Source organism: Bombina bombina, chromosome 3, assembly GCF_027579735.1.
Source record: "Bombina bombina isolate aBomBom1 chromosome 3, aBomBom1.pri, whole genome shotgun sequence".
Taxonomy (NCBI): Eukaryota; Metazoa; Chordata; class Amphibia; order Anura; family Bombinatoridae; genus Bombina; species Bombina bombina.
Window position 1 is genome coordinate 233,058,743 of NC_069501.1, and position 13,476 is coordinate 233,072,218.

Consider the following 13,476-nt stretch of genomic DNA (forward strand, 5'->3'; position numbering starts at 1 on the left):
TCTGGCAACTAGACTTAACAAATTCCTACCAGATTTGATCTGTAATGACCAGGTTGGATTTGTCCCTGGTCGTGAGGCCAGGGACAACACTATCAAGGTCTTACAATTAATCAATCATGCCAGAGTCTCAGGCCTCCCATTAGCGCTCTTCGCTACAGATGCAGAGAAGGCCTTTGATAGGGTGAGTTGGGTCTTCTTGCGTCGGGTTCTGGAGAGGTTGGGATTCGGTCGGGCCTTTGTACACTCAGTTATGGCGCTTTATTCAAACCCTAACGCTAAAATAAGAGTTAATGGGACCTTATCGGAATCTTTCAACATCAGAAATGGTACTAGACAGGGTTGCCCCCTGTCTCCCCTTCTCTTTGCCTTGTCTATAGAGGTCCTGGCTCATAAGGTGCGACTTAATCAGCAAATTAGGGGTATAAAAGTAGGGGACTCTGAGCATAAACAAGTGCTTTATGCAGACGACGTTTTATATACCTTAACGAATGTTTCTGAATCTCTCCCTGTACTCTTAGATGAACTCAGAGAATATGGTAAAGCATCTAACTTCTCCCTCAATCTGAGTAAATCTGAACTTTTAAATATTAACACTTGCCCTAGAATAATACAAACCCTACAACATTCATACAAGATCACCGTAGCTACGAACAAATTAAAATACCTTGGAATTTTTTTAACATCTAACCCCTCAGATCTATTCAAATACAATTATATCCCTCTCAAAAACGATATAGCTGCCGATCTCTCCTCCTGGAAAAATAAATATGTTTCTTGGCTAGGCAGGATAGGAGTTATTAAAATGAATATCTTACCTCGAATCCTATACCTCTTCCAGACATTACCTATCACTCTACCTAGAGGATACATCACTCAGCTGCAGAAACTCATAGAACAATATATATGGGCTAATACTAAACCTAGAATCCCGAGGCGCACTATGTACCTCCCAAGAGAGAGAGGGGGACTTGGCTTACCAGACATTTCTCTTTACAAAAGGGCCATAGGCCTACAAAGGATAGTCGAATGGGCACAAAATCCAAAGCATAAAGCATGGATAGCCTTGGACAGGCAAATCCTTAAAATAAACAATGTGAGCACACTTGCATGGCTGCCATCTGCACAGCATCCTAGCATAATTAACAAATATCACTTACTTGAAGAAACACTTAATAACTGGGACTCGACTATAGCGACCACAACTCACATTTCCTCTCGGCACTCCCCACTAACGCCAATTCTTGAAAATCCTGAGATTCCATATCATAAAGTGGGATACCGGAAAATCACACCTTATAAACTAAGAGAGGGCTCGGTCTTTGGGGTGGTGGATAATGGGAAGGTGGCCCCGCAGACCTCACTGGGGGACTTCCAACCCAAGATTTTCTCCTCCTGGTTACACTACAATCAACTCATACACTTCATTTCTAGCCATAAACATAAACAAGAACTTGGTAGATCACTTACCCCTTTTGAGAAACTCTGTGTGGGAGATACCCAGACAAGACATCTAATCTCCCTCCTATACAAGATAGCTGCTTTACAAGGGACTGACACACTTCCGATATACACTATACGCTGGAATGAGGATTTGGGATTAGATAACGAGGTTGAGCCATGGTTGAGGGCATTTAACCTGGTTAAGAAATCTTCAGTCTCCTCCACTATCCAAGAACACCATATTAAGCTCCTGAGCAGGTGGTATCTGACACCAGTAAGACTCCATAAGATATTCCCAGCGGTTAGTCATATGTGTTGGAGGGGCTGCGGTGAAAGCGGCTCCCTTCTGCACATTTGGTGGTCATGCCCAATTTTAACACCCTTTTGGTCGGAGGTTTTAAATAAGATGTCAGAAATACTCCACCTCCCAGTCCCAAACACGCCGGAGTTATTATTATTCCTGACGCTCCCTAAAACACAAAGTCAGGTGCACCTCACCCTATTGTTAATCATGATTACTAGCGCTAAGAAGCTGATTCCTAGGAAGTGGAAAAAGCAGGACCCTCCCACTCTGGAAGAGTGGCACTCACAAGTAGAAAACATTCTACTTTTGGAGAGATACTACTACTTTAAAAAACACAAATTAGATAAGTATGAGCTCATGCTGGCAATTTGGAACGGTACAATATAATTGGAATCATGAGTGGCATTCCCTTCCCTCCCCCCCCCCCCCTTTTTTTTTTTTTTTTTTTTTTTCTCTCTTTGATTTAGCTAATCCAGCTCCTCTTCCTTTTTCCCCTTGCTATCCGGTCACCTCTTTCTCTTTTCTTTAAAATACTCTAAATATTGTGGTATTATATGAATATCTTTAAATTGTAAAAAGAATTTAAGCTTGTTAACTCTCACTCCCGTCATTTGTCGGGACGCGGGAGTCTTTATCTGTAAGAAGTGTTTTATTTAACTTTGTTTGCACTTTCTTTATGTTATATCAACTTGCTGTATTTGAATATTTACACTTCAATAAAGCTTACTTAAAAAAAAACCAATTTTTTACAAAATGACACATTATAGCCTAATACAGGATATATATATATACTGTATATACACACACACTGTACTGTGCTGTCCTGCCATGCCTCCTACAAACTATACATGACATATTGACATTCTTTTACAAACAATCATAATGATTGTCTGTGAATGAATGTCAATGTCATGGTTGTAAATGATGCCTGATGAGCCTGTCACATACCTCCCAATATGTAAAAATTTGAAAGAGGGACACCCCTGCACTGTTGGCAATCTGCAGCGGCACACCTGAGGATCTCTCACGGCACACTAGTGTGCCAGGGCACACTGGTTGAAAAACACTGCTCTACCTGAATCGTGAAAGAAACATTTTGGGTTTAGTGGCCCTTTAAGTATACTGTAGAAAATGGTGTAGTGCAAGTAAGATAGAGGGGGAAAAATTAAATTAATAATGGAGACAGAAGGAGTAGGATAATATATAATATAGTTTATAAGGCAGTGATTCCAACAAATATTGCAACAAATGTAGCTGTGATAAGTGTGTATGAATTAGTTACTAAGGATATAACAGTAAGAGCTGAGTAGAGAAAAAAACTTAAAGGGCCATTATACACTCATTTTTTCTTTGCATAAATGTTTTGTAGATGATCTATTTATATAGCCCATAAAGTTTTTTTTTTAAATAAATGTATAGTTTTGCTTATTTTTAAAGAACATTGCTCTGATTTTCAGACTCATAACCAAGCCCCAAAGTATTATTTGAGTACCGTCAGCTACCTTTTCCAGCTTGCTCCTGTTTGTGTAAAGGGTCTTTTCATGTGCAAAAGAAGGGGGAGGGGGGGGAGTGTCTTATTTGCCACTTGCAGTGGGCTTTCCAACTGCCTTTTCAACAGAGCTAAACTGAAAGCTTCTAAGTACGTTTTTAAACAGTTTTATACTGGATTTTTATATCAGTATCTGTGCATCTTATTCTTTATAGTAGTATCTATTACATGCAGTTATATGAAAATGAGTGTATACTGTCCCTTTAAGGGAAAAGCAAATAACAAAAACAAAATGTGGATATCGCTAATATTAGCTATGTGTATTGATTATTATCCTATGTGATGCACAACCTTTGATTAGGCATTGAAAGAGTGAAGGTTAGAACAGGGGAAAGGGATATCCTAAGATGCAGTAGATTTAGCGATCTGAGCTAAAAATGACTAAACATATATGGAGTGTGGATGTTTCCCTGTGTGAAAAACAAGAGACTAATTTACAAGTGAAGAGAAGATGTTTAATATACAAAAAACGGCTTAAGTATGCCTAATAGTAAGACAGACAAATACAATGTATACATATAATACAAACACGACTGCAAGTTGTTAAAGTAAAGGTGATTGGCCAATCATACAGAATGTGTAAGTAAATTTGCGGGTCCCCAAAAAGAAAAAAGTGAAAAAGGTTTACGGATAGAGTCCCATGAATAGATTCTTATATGTGAGGAGGGAAAAAATACAATGTCCCTAGAGAAATCCAAAATATCCAAGAGATGGTGTCCTTGATATAGTGAAAAAAAAATAGTAGTATCCTGTAAAGAAAGAGCAAAAAATACTGCACAAAGCGTTCACAATAAGAAAGCTGAGATTAGAAATGCGCTCACCATATTAAAACAGTTACTTGGGCTGGTAAGTCTCACTACCACCTATTTTTGGATCTCTACACTTGGATATACTTTGGATTCTACTATTTATTTTTTCCACTATATTAAGGACACCATCTCTTGGATATTTTGGATTTTCTCTAGGGACATTGTATTTTTTCCCTCCTCATATATAAGAAACTTTTTTCACTTTTTTCTTTTTGGGGGACCCGCAAATTTACTTACACATTCTGTATGATTGTCCAATCTCCTTTACTTTAATCCTTAGGGGCCTAGTTATCAAGCCTTCAACCTCAAATACGCTGGAATTCCGCAGCGTATTTGTGGCGAGGCTGATTCACCTTAGTTATCAAAGGCTAGATCCCGGCAAAAGTAGAATTTTGTGACGTAAACTTCGATCCGCCGGACTCAGTCCGACACAGATCGATTCTTACGTCACTCCAGATGTTCCGCACACAAGTGCGGCACAATCTGACTACTTTTGCTAGTTATCAAAAAACTAGCAGGTTTGCTCGGCACTTTTACGGCCCAGCGTACCTGGTTTTCAAACCGCCACCCTGGAGGCGGTGGATCCCATAGGAATCAATGGGAGTCTGACCATAGCGAAAGTACAAGTTCGCTGCTGACAGACATTCCATTGATTCCTATGGGAGCTGTCTACACCTAACACCCTAACATGTACCCCGAGTCTAAACACCACTAATCTGTCCACCCCTACACCGCCGCAACTAATAAAGTGTTTAACCCCCTAAACCGCCGCTCCCCGGAGCCCACCGCAAGCTACTCTATACATATTAACCCCTAAACCGCCGCTCCCACCCGGAGCCCACCGCAACTATAATAAATGTCTTAACCCCTAAACCGCCGCTCCCGGTAGCCCACCGCCACCTACATTATACCTAGTAACCCCTATCCTGCCCCCCCTATACCGCCGCCCTCTATAATAAAGTTATTAACCCCTATCCTGCTGATCCCGCACCTCGCCGCAAATAAATAAATAGTTTAACCCCTAAACCGCCGCTCCCTGAACCCGCCGCAACCTATATTAAATTTATTAACCCCTATCCTGCCCCCCCTACACTGTCGCCACCTATAATAAATGTATTAACCCCTATCCTGCCCCCACTACACCGTCGCCACCTATAATAAATTTATTAACCCCTATCCTGCCCCCCACTACACCGCCGCCACTGTAATAAAATTATTAACCCCTAAACCTAAGTCTAACACTAACCCTAAAACCCCCCTAACTTAAATATTAATTAAATAAATCTAAATAATATTTCTCTTATTAACTAAGTTAATCCTATTTAAAACTAAATACTTACCTGTAAAATAAACCCTAAGATAGCTACAATATAAATAATAATTATATTGTAGCTATCTTAGGATTTATTTTTATTTTACAGGTAACTTTCAATTTATTTTAACTAGGTACAATAGCTATTAAATAGTTATTAACTATTAAAACCCACCACCCACATACCCCTAATCTAACCCAAACCCCCCCTTAAAATAAACCTAACACTAATCCCCTGAAGATCATCCTACCTTGAGTCGTCTTCACTCAGCCGAGCAGCGATGGAACCGAAGTGGACATCCGGAGCGGAAGAAGTTATCCTCCAAGCGGCGCTGAAGAAATCTTCCATCCGATAAAGTGATCCTCCAAGCGGCGCTGAAGAAGTCTTCGATCCGGGCGATGTCATCTTCCAAGAGGCGCTGAAGAAGTCTTCTATCCGGGCGATGTCATCTTCCAATGCCGGGTCTTCAATCTTCATCCCGCCGACGCGGAACATCCTTCTTTACCGACGGACTACCGACAAATGAAGGCTCCTTTAAGGGACGTCATCCAAGATGGCATCCCTTCAATTCCGATTGGCTGATAGGATTCTATCAGCCAATCGGAATTAAGATAGGAAAAATCTGATTGGCTGATTGAATCAGCCAATCAGATTCAAGTTCAATCCGATTGGCTGATCCAATCAGCCAATCAGATTGAGCTTGCATTCTATTGGCTGTTCCGATCAGCCAATAGAATGCGAGCTCAATGTGATTGGCTGATTGGATCAGCCAATCGGATTGAACTTGAATCTGATTGGCTGATTCAATCAGCCAATCAGATTTTTCCTACCTTAATTCCGATTGGCTGATAGAATCCTATCAGCCAATCGGAATTGAAGGGACACCATCTTGGATGACGTCCCTTAAAGGAGCCTTCATTCGTCGGTAGTCCGTCGGTAAAGAAGGATGTTCCGCGTCGGCGGGATGAAGATTGAAGACCCGGCTTGGAAGATGACATCGCCCGGATAGAAGACTTCTTCAGCGCCTCTTGGAAGATGACATCGCCCTGATAGAAGACTTCTTCAGCGCCGCTTGGAGGATCACTTCATCGGATGGAAGATTTCTTCAGCGCCGCTTGGAGGATAACTTCTTCCGCTCCGGATGTCCACTTCAGTTCCATCGCTGCTCGGCTGAGTGAAGACGACTCAAGGTAGGATGATCTTCAGGGGATTAATGTTAGGTTATTTTAAGGGGGGTTTGGGTTAGATTAGGGGTATGTGGGTGGTGGGTTTTAATGTTGGGGGGGTTGTATTTTTCTTTTACAGGCAAAAGAGCTGAACTCTTTTGGGGCATGCCCCACAAAAGGTCCTTTTAAAGGGCTGGTAAGGTAAAAGAGCTTTGAACTTTTTTAATTTAGAATAGGTAGGAGGGCATTTTTTTATATTGGGGGGGTTTGTTATTTTATTAGGGGGCTTAGATTAAGTGTAAGTAGTTTAAAATTGTTGTAATATTTTTAAAATGTTTGTAACTTATTTTTTTTATTTTTTGTAACTTAGCTTTTTTTATTTTTTGTACTTTAGTTAGTTTATGTAATTGTATTTAATTGTAGTTATTTGTATTTAATTTATTTAATTAATGTAATGATAGTGTAGTGTTAGGTTTAATTGTAACTTAGGTTAGGATTTATTTTACAGGTAATTTTGTATTTCTTTTAGCTAGGTAGTTATTAAATAGTTAATAACTATTTAATAAGTATTCTAACTAGCTAAAATAAATACAAAGTTGCCTGTAAAATAAATATAAATCCTAAGATAGCTACAATGTAATTATTAATTATATTGTAGCTATCTTAGGGTTTATTTTACAGATAAGTATTTAGTTTTAAATAGGAATAATTTATTAAAGTATAGTGTAGTGTTAGGTGTAATTGTAACTTAGGTTAGTTTTTAGTTTACAGGTAACATTTCTCTTTATTTTAGCTAGGTAAAGCTATTAAATAGTTAATAACTATTTAATAGCTATTGTACCTAGTTAAAATAAATTGAAAGTTACCTGTAAAATAAAAATAAATCCTAAGATAGCTACAATATAATTATTATTTATATTGTAGCTATATTAGGGTTTTTTTACAGGTAAGTATTTAGTTTTAAATAGGATTAACTTAGTTAATAAGAGAAATATTATTTAGATTTATTTAATTAATATTTAAGTTAGGGGGGTGTTAGGGTTAGTGTTAGACTTAGGTTTAGGGGTTAATAATTTTATTACAGTGGCGGCAGTGTAGTGGGGGGCAGGATAGGGGTTAATAAATGTATTATAGGTGGCGACGGTGTAGGGGGGCAGGATAGAGGTTAATAAATTTAATATAGGTTGCGGCGGGTTCAGGGAGCGGCGGGTTTAGGGGTTAAACTATTTATTTATTTGCGGCGAGGTGTGGGATCATCAGGATAGGGGTTAATAACTTTATTATAGAGGGCGACGGTATAGGGGGGACAGGATAGGGGTTACTAGGTATAATGTAGGTGGCAGCGGTGTCCGGGAGCGGCGGTTTAGGGGTTAATACATTTATAAGAGTTGCGGCGGGGTCTAGGAGCGGCGGTTTAGGGGTTAGTAACTTTATTTAGTTGCGGGGGGCTCCGGGGGCGCCGGTATAGGGGGTAGAACAGTGTAGTTTAGTGTGAGTGCTTAGTGACAGGTTAGCAAGAAAGCTGTCAAAAAGCCGAAGAGCAGCGAGATCGGATGAGTGATAACTCTCACAGTCCGCTGCTCATCGCCCCGTACTTGGTGCGCGGCTTTTTGACAGCTTTTTTGATAACTTAGGCGAATTTTGGCAGGTCCACGGCGGCGATGTGAGGCGAGCTTAGGCGGGCGTATTGGGCTGGCGAAGGCAGGAAAAGTAGACACGTTGATAACTAGGCCCCTTAGTATCTAATTCATACACACTTATCACAGCTACATTTGTTGCAATATTTGTCGGAATTACTGCCTTATAAACTATATTATATATTATCCTACTCCTTCTGCACTTACTCTTACTACACCAGATTCACTGTCTCCATTATTAATTTAATCCCCCCCCCCTCTATCTTACTTGCACTACACCATTTTCTACAGTATACTTAACCCTTAGCTATAGGCGCTCCTTCACCTCTCCATTTGTTACATATGTTCTGAATGTTTATTTTAGGCAATTGTTCTCCTATGAAGTGAGCTTGTATACATTCCTAAATAATTGGCGCTGTCCTCTATGCATTTTTTCTATATGCTTTTTTTAAATGTGAGTACATCTTATTCACTTTTATATACCCCATAATATTTTTTGAACATACTACGCTATGGGCGCCTTCTTTTCTGTTTACTTATTTAATTATTGTTTCTCATGTTTAGTAACTAAGATGGAGTCAGAGGGTATTACTGCCTAGGCAAATAAGGCACTTACTTGGGGCGGCACTTATTGGATCCTTTGTAAAGAATTAACTGTCTCCTCATGTGTACTCCTTAAGTGCTCTGATTCCTAATGTGTGCCTACCCTGTCACTACATCCGCTGCGCTCCATCCCTCAGACAGTATAGACTTGAAGCTGTAGATTTACAGGGGGGGCAGCAGGATTTTGAGTGACTAGAGCAGAACAAAACATAAATACGCCACTGGATAGAATGTTTAAGTAATATTACCTGCAAAAAGAGATTAAACTATCAGAAAACTGGCGCCATATTTTGCATGCACTAGTGTTGTTTGTATTTCACATGGTCTCTGTTATATCAACGTGAGAATTAGGTTATTCTATTTCACTTTGCATTTTTCTATTGTCTATTTGTCTTCATGCTATATCTTCTGTAAACAATTTTTTTTTCTCTCTCCATAAGTGTGTTGTTATTTTCATGAGAGAGAGAAAAGATAAAGGCCAGGAGTGTGTAACATTTTCTCTGAAAGTTTGCAACATGCTTCATTGTGCATACAGGTATATTGCTAAAATGAGGATTATGTTAGCCTTGGTGACACTATAGTCACAATTTTATTAAAGACAGGAGGCGAGTATTTTGCTTTACTTTCTTTACTTGAAAATCTCCAGCAGTAAAGATACATAACATTTGAAACAAAGTAAAAGCCCCTCAACCAATGGGGGCACAGCAACCATAATATATACATAAGTCAGTAACTTTCACTTCCTCTTTCTTTCCTGGATCCAAATGACATCTAGAACTGATGATCCAAACAATGGCCAAATGGCAACAGTGGAGCGGAACCAGGACGGAGGACAATATCTCAGGAATTCCAGACAACTCCGTCCGTATCCAAATGGACCGATTAGACCTGAAAATGAAATGAGAAACACTGCATAATATTCTTGTCAAAATGAATGAATAAAATCAAGCAAACCATAAGTTAAAGTCAAATGTTGTCAGGTCTCCTGTCAGTCATTTCATAGCCCTTCCCACTTTGTCTTTAAGAGTATCCTGTTTCTGTAAACAGGTGCTTAGTATTGAAACTGCTTCCTAGCAGGTGTATGTGCAGTTGTTTCTTAGGATACAAACCTAACATAATCTCCTTTCTCTAAGCCACTTGGACATCTGAACTAAGGATTAAAACTCCTCTCTACTACTGCAGTATTTATTGCCCCTGCAGTTTCTGAAGCTACATTGGACCGCATCATATTTCACAGCACACCTTCCTATTACAAAATCTTGTGCTCCCTTCTTGCCACAACTCCACTGGCACTTAGTGGTTGTTTCCTGAGTACAAGTCAACTAACCAGAAGAAAACCAAAGCAATTACAAAGAGGAAAACTGGATTGTAAAACCGGAACTTAGCCACACCCCCCTTTAGTGACATCACTCTCTGTTCATTCAGCTTCAGTACAGCCTACTCTGATTCAGTGTGTCAGCAGCCTGTCAGCAAGTCTGAAAAGGATTTGTTTCCATCTCTACACTATCAGATACAAGGTAACACCTGCCTGAACTAACTACAGAGACTTTGTTTACTATAACACCAGAGCCTTTGTGTTGTTACATTGTGCCCAGTTTAACTTTAACCTTTAATAACTTTTCACTGAAAGTTAATCTGTATTCATCCACATTGAATAAGTGGCTCCTGGAGGCGGGGCGAAGCATAGATAGAGGGAGCTTTGACCTGGGGAGGAAGAGGCCCTGTATGGGGTAGGAGGTGCTATAGGAGGAGCTGTAGGCAAAGTGCTAAAGATGTGGGCTGAGCGGGAAAACCAGCAGATTGATATTTGTAGGAGTTGAGAAAACATCTTCTTCATGACAGCAAGAAGCTTTGTCTTGTCTGTCCTGCCCCTGCAGCTGGAGCCCTTAAGGTAATTGCTTATCCTTCATGGGTAGAGGGTTTAAGCACATTAGGGGTTAATCCCACTCCTTGAGCTCGGGGACAGTATCTGATTTGGAAGAGTTTAGATTAGTGTGACTGGCTTTTATTCCCCTCACAGGCACGGCAGTAATGTATTTTCTGCCTTTATTGCCTGACTGATAAGGGGACATTTGACAGTTTGCTTCCATTCAACTGCTGAGTTGGTATGCGAGGTATTTATTGTCTCTAATGAGGAGGGGGTTTTCCCTGCACTGGGTCCGTGCTTGAATCTGGCAATCTGCAGTGTCAGCCTTTGCAGCACTAGAGAGTCTGTCTTGTGTCTCACAGGATTAGTTTGGAGCAGCAGACTGAGAGCGGTAAGAGAATGTTAGTGGCGTGCATGGGGTTGTTAGTGCTGGGACATAGAACACCGGTATTTGCAGTCTGAGGATTTTTTTGGGTGTTTGAATATGTGATAGAGGTACACCGGTATTTGCAGTCTGAGGATTTTTTTTGGGTGTTTGAATATGTGATAGAGGTACACCGGTATTTGCAGTCTGAGGATTTTTTGGGTGTTTGAATATGTGATAGAGGTACACCGGTATTTGCAGTAGTGACTCTGGGGGCATTAGGGCTGCACAGACCATATGCCTTTATGGGGATACAGAGCAGTTTAACTGAGGGGCCAGTGACTGCAACGGCTCCTAATTGATTTCATGCAGCTCTGTTTGTTGTTACAGTTAGAGTATGCTTGAACTCCCCTCTTTTCCCTTAGATTGCCTGGTACTCACTAGCTTACAGTTTGGTTACTGACACGTGGGATACATGCCCCCTTTTATTCTCAGGGTGACATAAAAAACACTCGCTGCCATTGTAGTGCTTTTATTAGTTTGGCTGCTATACTTGTGCATGTGGGTGCGTGTCGTAGGGGATTTTCTTTACATTGGGCATGGTGCTGCATGCTGTCTTAAATGTTATGGGACATATTTCAGGTTTATTGTGCTTGACTGTATGGGGAGCACTTGCTATGTGAGATCCAGGGGCGGGGGTTAACCTTCCCGCCGCTGGTCCTTTTTGGCGCGATATCGCTCTGTGCTGGATCAGTGGGGGGTATATATTGTTGCATTTAGTTAGTAAAATAAAAACAGTGGCTGATTAAGGGGAGGTGGATGATATTCCTTATGGGATATGCTACCCTATGCTACCAGGAGGTTTTCTCTTTCAGATGGGAAGTTTTTCGTTTTGTTGTTTTATCTCCATGTTGGTTTGGGCCAATAAGGGGATATACATATTATATACAATGTCAGTTTAACTTTATTACTTATTGTCATGGTGTGCTGGTTTCACTCTCTGCTCTGCATTCAGGGCTTGGAACAGTTTTGCTTATTTTCTAAGATTTCATTTGTTTGTCTGCCATCTAGTGGTGGTTAACTGTATGTTGCTTATAATCTCATTAAGGGTCAGTTTTGCCAAAATAATTGCATTTTCTTGATTTGGATGTGGCTTGAAATTCTAAACAACTTTCTAGTGGAAGTTTATCATTGGATTTGCCTTTTTCCCTTGTTGGTAATGTTGAAAAGCTAAACCTAAGTAGGCTCAAACTAATTTTATAAACTATTGGAACCGCCTCTTGGCTCAGAGCAATTTGAAAGTTTGACACAGTTAGACAGACCTACATACTGGGTTTCATTTAGATAACATTGCGCTTACTCCCGTGGAGGTATTTAGGAGTTGGCAATGAGTGGCCAACCTGCATGTCTGGCAAAGCACTGAGATAAGGGAGCTGCCTGCAGAGGTTTAGATATAAGATAATCACAAAGGTAACACATTTTATTCAGTTGGCATTTTTGCAAAACTTGGGAACAAGTAAGGGATTATCTAGTTTGTTTTAAAAAAAATGGAAATTATGATGTAGTCTGTGCCTTTAAAATAATTTTATGTTTTCTTTCCTTTGGTGGATATAATCATGTGTATGTGTTGTCATATAAATGTATTTCTATAATTTATAGGATTTAATATGTACATTAGACAAATGGTCCATGCAATCATTTATCATTTGAGAATTATTCTCTAGGGTTTTTTTCCAATTTATTCCTCTGAAGGATGTGTGTCATGATATGGTGGGTATTCTTTCATTGTACGGGAGTTCATATGTTACAATCTCTTTCATTACAAAAGGGGTCACAGCACTGTCGGTGGCACCATTACTTATGTTAGGTAGTATAATGTGACACTAATAGGGTACAGTTTTAGCATAAGCCAAGAGGGTTGTACATCATCTTCCTAAGGGTAGACTGCAGCAGTAAAACTTTGTGCAGACCCTCTAAAAGTTTTGATCTCTAAAAAATTACCTTGGGTTCAGACTAACTTTATAGCATTGCAAGCTCTGTTGGTGCTTTGCATATGCCTGATGATGTGGATACTATGATATATATATGTGTATGGCGATTGGATATCGCCCTCTTTCGGAGGATACTCGGATCTTGCATTGCAACTATGAATTTACTGTTTTGAGATCACTAATATGATTGTGGTATTTCCTCTGGTGAGGGGATTTCCGTGTCGGCGTCGGGTCCTATTGGTAGTATTTAACATACTTTTATCTTGAAGGGACATTTTTACTCAGGGTGTTTTCCACCTGTGGTTTTCCCAGGGGTCCACTCTGCCTGGTGGGATGTATTGAATTGTCACAAGTATTTCAATTACCCTTATATAGGTTGATGTAAAAGGGTTATTCCACTATAGTATACCCAACCATCCTTAGATTTGGCTTT

The 13,476-nt window shown here is 40.0% G+C and overlaps 1 protein-coding gene across 1 annotated transcript in view; it reads left to right on the plus strand.

Moving 5' to 3' along the window:
* The first annotated feature begins 10,319 nt into the window (after positions 1–10,319).
* ALDOC (aldolase, fructose-bisphosphate C) overlaps positions 10,320–13,476 on the plus strand; it is a 46,457-nt gene continuing 43,300 nt past the window's right edge. Inside the window, exon 1 of the mRNA XM_053706199.1 lies at positions 10,320–10,338. The gene's annotated coding sequence lies outside the window, so the exon portion shown is untranslated. The remainder of the gene's footprint in view (positions 10,339–13,476) is intronic.